The 10,231-nt window shown below is 33.4% G+C and overlaps 1 protein-coding gene across 4 annotated transcripts in view; it reads right to left on the bottom strand.

The window, feature by feature from the left end:
* Window positions 1-10,231, bottom strand: part of LOC108550722 (methyltransferase-like protein 9) — a 93,302-nt gene that overhangs the window by 53,104 nt on the left and 29,967 nt on the right. The gene's annotated exons all lie outside the window — the stretch shown is intronic.

The raw sequence follows: 10,231 nt of genomic DNA, 5'->3' as shown, positions 1-10,231 counted from the left end.
ACGTATATTTATATATTTGCATATCTGTATATGTATATTTTTTATTAAGTATATTCGTATATTTTTGTAGTTGTATACGTATAATTTTTATTATGTACATTTGTACATATAGAAGTATGTAAGTAACAAGTATTATGTAAATTTGTACTAATAGAAGTAACTACATTTATATAAAATTCACAGCTATTACAAAATATAATTTCTTCTTCCAAAACTATACTATTCTTTCATTTAAATTCACCATTTTCATTTAAATTTTCTTCTGCCATCATCAACTTTAATACTAATTACAGTACACTAATAAAAGTAACTACATTTACATAAAATTCATATCTGTTATAAAATATAATTTCTTTTTCCAAAATTATGCTTTTCCTTCATTTAAATTCACCATTTAAATTTCCTTCTGTCATCATCAACTTTAATACTAATTACAGTACACTGATAAAAGTAAGTATATTTATATAAAATTCATAGCAATTACAAAATATAATTTCTTCTCCTAAAACTATACTACGCCCTCATTTAAATTTAAATTCACTCTCTCATATAAATTTTCTTTTGTCCACCATTGCAATTTCGAATTTCTTCTTTTGGGACCGATTATCTAAACAGATTCGTCTCCCAATTAATTCGCATAATCGATATTCTACTGTAAATACAAGCAAGCCATAAGGAAAATCGAATCTTAAATAGAAACTGTAAAACAGTCGGACACCCGGTATGCGCAACGACCTGTAGCCAGGCTAAAGATCTATCTACTGCAGTTTATAGTGACGTCAATAGCAGCTGTTGCGCTATCCGATCAATTAAGCAAAATGGCCGCTAGAGCTGTTAAGAAGTCGTTTTGCGTGATTGAATTAGCGAAAACGAACCCAAGGACATGCATCAATGTGTTTCCAGCGAATTAAACAATAGTATTAAATTATTCATCACTGGGGACGTATGCTCGGCCTAGAACCAACAAGGAATCATAGCCGAGTGTCGATCGCCGATTTAGATAAAACTTAGCACAGTGATGGAGTAAAGAAAAATAATCGACGCGAATTTTCTTTTTATCTGCCATCACAAATAATATTTATATTGGAAAATCGTTGTTGGAACATCGTGCGATATTCGCTTGCTATACAGACTATTTCCCTTGGAACACCTTGTCGAACGATATGACGCTATTAGCTGTGCGCTAGATTCGTATTAACAGATATCTCGAGTTTGAAATCTCATCCACCACTTCAAGCACAAAGCAGAAATTTATAGTACATTATGCTTTTCTTAATAGTGAACAATTTTTGTTCGAATATTTTTTTTCTATTTTTCCTCGTTTCCGAGATATTCCACTGAGTCCGGATAAAAGAGACACCTTATATAGTCGAAGTATAGTTTTAAGAAGTTTGTAGCATATTATGTTTTTCTTTACAGTGAACAATTTTTGTTTAAACATTTTTTCCCTATTGATCGTCGTTTCCGAGATATTCTACTAAGTCCGGATAAAAGGGACACCCTATATAGTCGAAATATAGTTTTAAAAAATTTGTAGCACATTATGTTTTTCTTTACAGTGAACAATTTTTGTTGAAACATTTTTTCCCTATTGTTTACGTATATTTATATATTTGCATATCTGTATATGTATATTTTTTATTAAGTATATTCGTATATTTTTGTAGTTGTATACGTATAATTTTTATTATGTACATTTGTACATATAGAAGTATGTAAGTAACAAGTATTATGTAAATTTGTACTAATAGAAGTAACTACATTTATATAAAATTCACAGCTATTACAAAATATAATTTCTTCTTCCAAAACTATACTATTCTTTCATTTAAATTCACCATTTTCATTTAAATTTTCTTCTGCCATCATCAACTTTAATACTAATTACAGTACACTAATAAAAGTAACTACATTTACATAAAATTCATATCTGTTATAAAATATAATTTCTTTTTCCAAAATTATGCTTTTCCTTCATTTAAATTCACCATTTAAATTTCCTTCTGTCATCATCAACTTTAATACTAATTACAGTACACTGATAAAAGTAAGTATATTTATATAAAATTCATAGCAATTACAAAATATAATTTCTTCTCCTAAAACTATACTACGCCCTCATTTAAATTTAAATTCACTCTCTCATATAAATTTTCTTTTGTCCACCATTGCAATTTCGAATTTCTTCTTTTGGGACCGATTATCTAAACAGATTCGTCTCCCAATTAATTCGCATAATCGATATTCTACTGTAAATACAAGCAAGCCATAAGGAAAATCGAATCTTAAATAGAAACTGTAAAACAGTCGGACACCCGGTATGCGCAACGACCTGTAGCCAGGCTAAAGATCTATCTACTGCAGTTTATAGTGACGTCAATAGCAGCTGTTGCGCTATCCGATCAATTAAGCAAAATGGCCGCTAGAGCTGTTAAGAAGTCGTTTTGCGTGATTGAATTAGCGAAAACGAACCCAAGGACATGCATCAATGTGTTTCCAGCGAATTAAACAATAGTATTAAATTATTCATCACTGGGGACGTATGCTCGGCCTAGAACCAACAAGGAATCATAGCCGAGTGTCGATCGCCGATTTAGATAAAACTTAGCACAGTGATGGAGTAAAAAAAATAATCGACGCGAATTTTCTTTTTATCTGCCATCACAAATAATCTTTATATTGGAAAATCGTTGTTGGAACATCGTGCGATATTCGCTTGCTATACAGACTATTTCCCTTGGAACACCTTGTCGAACAATATGACGCTATTAGCTGTGTCCTGGATTCGTATTAACGTACGTTTTCTCATTACGTAAGGAGAAATGCAGCATTGTTGGAACATCGTGCGATATTCGCTTGCTATACAGACTATTTCCCTTGGAACACCTTGTCGAACGATATGACGCTATTAGCTGTGCGCTAGATTCGTATTAACAGATATCTCGAGTTTGAAATCTCATCCACCACTTCAAGCACAAAGCAGAAATTTATAGTACATTATGCTTTTCTTAATAGTGAACAATTTTTGTTCGAATATTTTTTTTCTATTTTTCCTCGTTTCCGAGATATTCCACTGAGTCCGGATAAAAGAGACACCTTATATAGTCGAAGTATAGTTTTAAGAAGTTTGTAGCATATTATGTTTTTCTTTACAGTGAACAATTTTTGTTTAAACATTTTTTCCCTATTGATCGTCGTTTCCGAGATATTCTACTAAGTCCGGATAAAAGGGACACCCTATATAGTCGAAATATAGTTTTAAAAAATTTGTAGCACATTATGTTTTTCTTTACAGTGAACAATTTTTGTTGAAACATTTTTTCCCTATTGTTCGTCGTTTCCGAGATATTTCACCGTATCCGGATAAAAGAGACACCCTGTATATTCCAAATATAATTCTAAGAAGTTTATATCACATTATACTGTTTTTTATAATGAACAATTTTTGTTGTAATATTTTTTTCCTATTTTTTGTCGTTTCCAAAATATTCTACCGAGTTCGGATAAAAGGGACACCCTATAGAGCCCAAATATAGTTTTAAGAAGTTTATACCACATTATACTTTTCTTTATAATGAACAATTTTTGTCGTAAAAGTTCGGATAAAAAAAACACCCTGTATATTCGATATATAGTTTTAAGAGGGTTATACCACATTAGGATTTTCTTTATAGTAAACAATTTTTGTTTTAACATTTCCTTCCTATTTCTAATTCCTATTTCTAATTCTAATTTTTAATTCCTATTTTTAATTTAATTTCCTAAGTTAGGCTACTGTGTTACAAAAGAGAAAAAGAAACAACTTACTAACATTGAAATGATCCAAGTAGTTATGTTAAATGGTCCACCCTGTATATACATATAACATTGTTATTAATTTATTTATATTTTTGATTATTAATTATTAAAAGCAGAAATAACTTGGTTCGAATGGCTATGGTGATTCAGCGAACACAAGCTTCGAATTATACGCGATGATGTCGCTGCGAGCGTAAAATGGCGAAAAGCGAAAATAAAATTATTTATATAAACTAAGAGGAGTGACTATAACCAAAAGAATCTCTGTCGTGATAATTTATAACGCGAGATATTATGAAAATAATCGTCTCATCTTAAATACTGGAAATTTTAAGAAAACAACTATAATGCGTCCAAGTGTATAGTATATCGGAGGATAGTGGCACATGTGGTACCAAAAGATACAATGAACGTTACCGCGAATTATTTCGGAGTGTGTGAAATCTTTTCATGAGCAATTAATTTTATGACCCAGTGACTACATACGGCTATATATCTCACGTGTGTATGTGTGCATGTGTACATTACTATCCCCGGGAAAATAAAAAATAATTATCTTTTCCTCGCTTTAATAAGTTCATCTCTGGAGAAATTAATCTTTAGAATTTATGTGTCGACTATAAAGTTGTATTTATTGTCTCACAGATCACGTTTTTAAACATTTCACGTATGATCTTTTTAATCATTTCTTTAACCGTTTGCTCTTAAATAATTTTTAATAAAAAATAGGAACATATATTTTACTTCAATACACGTGCACCTTTATGCTATATAATAATTTTTCTAAAATTTCTATAGCTTTTCAAAATATATATTATCACTTCTAAAACATTCTCTATATTAATTTTTACAATATGTATGTATCAATATTCAAATATTTTTGCAATATTATAGTGGCACTATATCCATACATTATAAATGAATATGTCTTAATATTGTTATTATAACATATTTATAGTTTGTGAAATGTAAAATATTCATGAAATGTAAAGTAAAAAATACAAAATTTTTTTGAAAATATTCGAATATTCAAATTCTACGAATTGTGACATTCGTGTCAAAGGTTTTTCCGAATTTATACAAAAATATAAAAATAATCATATACTTGCATGACAAATTAAAATATAGAATTTTCCTCTGATCTGTCGTTTAATCCGTTGCACTCTTTTTGACAACCAGGAATATATTATTTACCTTTATTTTCATCGATAACACTGACAAACTGCAGATAATTACTATACAAATGAATTCACAGTTGTTCATAATTCGTTTCATTCTAAAATAAATGTATTTATTTATTTTCTTAGTTATTTTCTAAGTTACAAACGGCAACAAAGGGCTTTGTACTCAAGAAGCGATCTCCAGTCGCTATTCACAAAATTCTAAACATCGACATTAATAACTAGATTAAATTTAAAATAATACAATTCTTCGAACTACCATTTTCCTTCATCACGAAAAAGTCGCCGAGTGCAAAGGGTTAGGTTAATTTCCCCATCCACCGGTCACGAAAATTAAAAAAAAAAAAAAAAGAAAAAGAAGATACAACGCGTTTATCAAAATTTACATTCCAAAAAGTATGTGACACCGTGCGAAAAACTCGCTGGATTCTTCACACCGAAAACTAACCCTCCGCAGCGCCCATAGCAAGCGCGGCGTATCGACGAAGTATTTTCAATTTCGCAGGCAATCACGACACGCATCACGTCCGCGACCGCGGCCTCGGCAAAATTTCGCGGTGGGTTAATGCGTCGAAATAAGAGCCGCGGCCCCCTTGCGATTCATTAACATCCCGCAAGGTGTCCGGCAAAAAGCGTTTCTCGCTTCATTATCGGAGCCGCGTATCGCGACATTAACGATATTCCGGCCGGTGCCGGCGAACAGTTTCGGCGCGGAACCGCAAAACAGTCGGCGAAGCAATTACGTTGACCGGTGTGGACCGCTGGCGGCGACGGTAGCGCCCTTGCCGAACGGCGGCAACGCCAAGCAACACCGCCACCGGGCCGGCAGCGCGCTGCAGAGTGCTACAGCGGCTCGTACACGACAGATATCCGATTTCACCGTCAGCTTCCGAGAATGAGAACCAATTACGCGGCCCGGGGCATTAAGGAATCGATCTAATTTGCGCGCGGTGGTGGCTCTTAATGGCGAGCGCCGACCGATGAAATTATACGAAAATGTAATCAACGCGCTTTTTGTCTCGTTTCGCTCCAAGGGCAGGGGCGTAATTAGGAATGCTTTTGCGCCTCGCGACGGGGGACACTTGTTGCTTTCTCTCCGCCGTCCCGGCCGCCACCCGCCCCTCGCCATACCGACGTTCGCCCCCACTACCAACCCTCCTTTTCTCTGTATGCCTCCCTTCTTTTTTCCTCGCGGCAATCGTCCGTTTTCCTCTTTTTTCTTTTATCCCCCCATCGCGCCCCGTGCGTCTTTCAGGCTCGCAGTCGGCAAGAGGCGGGGTGAAGAAATGGTGAGTGCGGCGCGGAGGGGGGGAAGGGGACGGGGAGATGGAAGGACCCGGCCACAGAAGGAGAGTAATTAACGCCGTGGTGCCCAGGTGCGCGGCCCTAAGAAGTCGTTTATGGATTGCTCGGCAGCCGCGCCGTGCGCGGCCATCAATTAGATTCTCTAATTAAAACAGTCCCTTCTCGGCCCCGGGGAATTAACTCCCGGCAAACCTCTGTAATATTCTGTCGACTCTGTCATCGTGGTCTACACAGGGGACTCTGATTTCCTAACTTCTTTCTCCCTCGCGGCTACTTCTCGCTTTCTCTTTGCCTTTGCTTTTTGAATCACCCAGGAAATAATACAATGTGCTCGCAGACAGGGTGGGGGAAGGGCAGGCGATAAAAGTGTAATTGACTGCCCCCACTTTGTTTCTCTTGCTTGTGGAATTTTGTCGGACGCCCGGATTGAAAGCTGAGCTTGCGGATGTGTACCTGTATTCTTTTTCATTTTTTTTTTTTAATTTTCGATTGCTTTGCAATCACGTGTAATTGCGTTGTTGCATTTGTTGGCGTAACTGCGTAGAGATATAGGGATTAGGCTGTTTTTAGCAGATGGTTACTAGGTAATATTTCTTGCACACAGATGAGGGATTCTGAACGATAGTTTTCTTTTTTTTTTATATATATATTTTTTTTTCCTGTTTTTCGTCGTTTTCGAGATATTCCACTATATTCGGATAAAGGAGACATCCCGTACAGTAGAAATATAGTTTTAATAAATTTATAGCACATTGTTTTTCTTTACAGTGAACAATATCTGTTTTAACATTCTTTCACTATTTTTCGTCGTTTCCGAGATATTTTACCGAGTTCAGATAAAAGAGACACCCTGTATATTCGAAATATAGTTCTAAGAAGTTTATATCACATTAAGCTTTTCTTTATAGTGAATAATTTTTGTTTTAATATTTTTTCCCTATTTTTCGTAGTGTCCGAGATATTTCACCGTGTTTTTTTTTGGTGGGGGGGGGGGGGGGGGAAACTTGTGTAGAATATTTGCGGTGTATATATATAGGGGGTCTCGTATAGCAACGGTAATACAACCGGGATGGGGTTGATTCTACGTGCAGAAATGAATCGAAAAAATAAAATTTTTTGATTCGAAGCTCCGTTGTCAAGAAATTCGACTTGCTGTTGGGACACCCTGTATATAGGGTGGGTCACCACATATTGCCATTCAGATATACGTCATTATTATTATGCATAGCGAAAAATGATTTAATAATTTCCGATGATGTTGAATGGTTTTGAGAGAGGTATATTCTTATGGTAGTAGCTTTTTTGTAGATGGACGTGTAAAGGACATATGAAGGTCATTAATATTTTTTTAAATGGAAACATATTTTTTATTACATCAGTTGATGCTCCTTCATATTCTTTACAAAAAAGTATTAATCTATTTATATTAAAAAATTATTAGTTTAAGAGATATAATAATAATGACATTATATTTAGATGACAATATGTTGTGACCCACCCTGTATGTAGGATTCTGATTATAGAAAATTAAGCATAATTTCTTTTTAATTTTTAATCTGGCGAATATAAGAGTATGCCTTGAAAATTCATAAAAATATATTTTATATATACAATACATTCATTTTTCATTTGGAAAATAACGAAATATATCCAATTTTGAAAACAGATTTTATTTTGGTTATTTTGTATTTGGTTAAGTATTTTGGTTATTTGGATAGTTTTAGTAGTATTTGTTTTTAATTTTCTTTCTTGAAAAAATGCAAAATTTTATTCTCAAAAATGAGCTTCATTATCGAAATTCCCATAAGATAAAGAAAAATTCTGTAAATATATTTTGTATAAATGAATAGAATGTATAGTCAATTAATAAAATAATAACTAACTATGACAAATAATATAATATACGAAATACAGAAAAATATTTTTGAGAAAGTTATTGGAAAAAGGTAATTAACTATAGAAGAACTAATCATTCCTAGTACCATCTTTGTCAAATTTAATTGATAAATTTGTTTTGAATTTTTATTTCCTATTCGTTGATTTGCTTTTTAATTTTCTGTAAAGCAATTACGAGGGTATTTTATAAACGATTAACCTTTTACCGTGTAATTTACGAATTATGACACAGTGCAGAAAATACAATATATGGTGATTCAAGTATGTAACTCGCGGAAGCAATTTAGGTTAGAATTTATTCATTAACCCTTCTATACGATATAATAAAGAAGAGACTCGTTATTCAAATGCAGTACTACAAATTCCATGCGTTTGTACAAAATTTCAATAATAAAAAGAAAATACCTCTAGAGCCACTTCCACATTTTAGGTTAATTTATACCGCTGTAATATGGTTACACTAAATGACTATGAATAATTTATCATATGCCTATGACTAATTCTACCAACTTCGTTTCATACTTTGAGAACTAAAAAATGTCAAAAGGGCAAATGTAACAAAGTTTACGCTCACACATGAAAATATTCGAATGCTTGCATTTATTATATTAAATAAACGAAATATTTATGTTAAATCGAAATGTTTAAAACGATATGGTATATTGTATAGTAAGGACATGTCAGAATCATTTCAGTATAATTACAAGATAATTCGATATATGTAATACCGGTGATATGTATATCCATTATAAATACGAGCCGTGGTGGCGCTAGTGAGTTAACCCTTAGCACTCGTGAGGTTATCTTCAGTCACCACCCAATAAAATTTCAAAGATCGATATTAATTGATATATTAAATTCAAAATAACGCAATAATGTGCGAGATAATGAAATTAAATAATTCTACGTGTTAATTATTGTACGAATATTTATTTACTGTTCTAAAAAATATCATCAACTTGGTAGCAGAAAATCTTCGAATTTCTACTTTCCTGTAGCGAAAAGATCGTCGAGTGCAAAGGCTTAACACTAAACGTGTACTTTACACATACCTATTCCTACCATAAGGGGTCAAATGACCCCTTATGAAATAAATATTGATTTTTAGAAAACAATTATTAATTTAATAAAGGAAACAATTCGCAACGTAACTTTTGATTTATAATAAAATAATGAAACATGTATTTTTATTTTTATTATAATCAAATATTTAATTCATTACACTATTTACATGTGACTGGTTTCTCCATCATGCATTTTCCGTAGACAAATTGTTTGCAACTTATGCAAGTTTGAGTGGTTTTACCGGTGCACAATCTTAACCCTTTGCACTCGAGAGGCGCCCTTCAGTCACCATTTAATAAAATTTCGAAGCTAGATATTCATTAATATGTCAAATTTCAGATACTCTAAGGGTGTGCGAGGTATCGAAATGAAATAATTCTACCTGTTAATTATCATATGACTTCTTATTCACTGCTCATAAAAATATCGTCAGCTTTGTAACAGAAAATATTTGAACTCCTATTCTTCTTTAGCCAAAATATCGTCGAGTGCAAAGGGTTAAATCAAATTCGTCTTAAGTCACCATTTAATAAAATTTCGAAGCTCGATATTCATTAATATGTCAAATTTCAGATACTCTAAGGGTGTGCGAGGTATCGAAATGAAATAATTCTACCTGTTAATTATCATATGACTTCTTATTCACTGCTCATGAAAATATCGTCAGTTTTGTAACAGAAAATCTTTGGACCCCTATTCTTTTTTAGCCAAAATATCGTCGAGTGCAAGGGGTTAAATCAAATTCGTCTTAAGTCTATCATAGGAACAAAAGATGGATCAATGATATATTGAAAATTGATATTTACCAATTATTGATGCTTTTGACTATTCTTATGTATTGCATTCGATTACTTACGTAATTCATAGTGTCGCGTCGCATCGCGATCGAAATTCTCGTATTTCCGACGGGTTGTAAGGCCGTCTCGCGACTACGACACGTGTTGCCGGCCAAATTAATATTGGGCAACTGTTTAAGTTGCACGAGC

The sequence above is a fragment of the Eufriesea mexicana genome, unplaced genomic scaffold (genome assembly GCF_001483705.2).
Source record: "Eufriesea mexicana isolate 0111107269 unplaced genomic scaffold, ASM148370v2 scaffold2913, whole genome shotgun sequence".
NCBI classification, from domain to species: Eukaryota; Metazoa; Arthropoda; class Insecta; order Hymenoptera; family Apidae; genus Eufriesea; species Eufriesea mexicana.
This window is presented reverse-complemented; position numbering and strand designations above follow the sequence as displayed.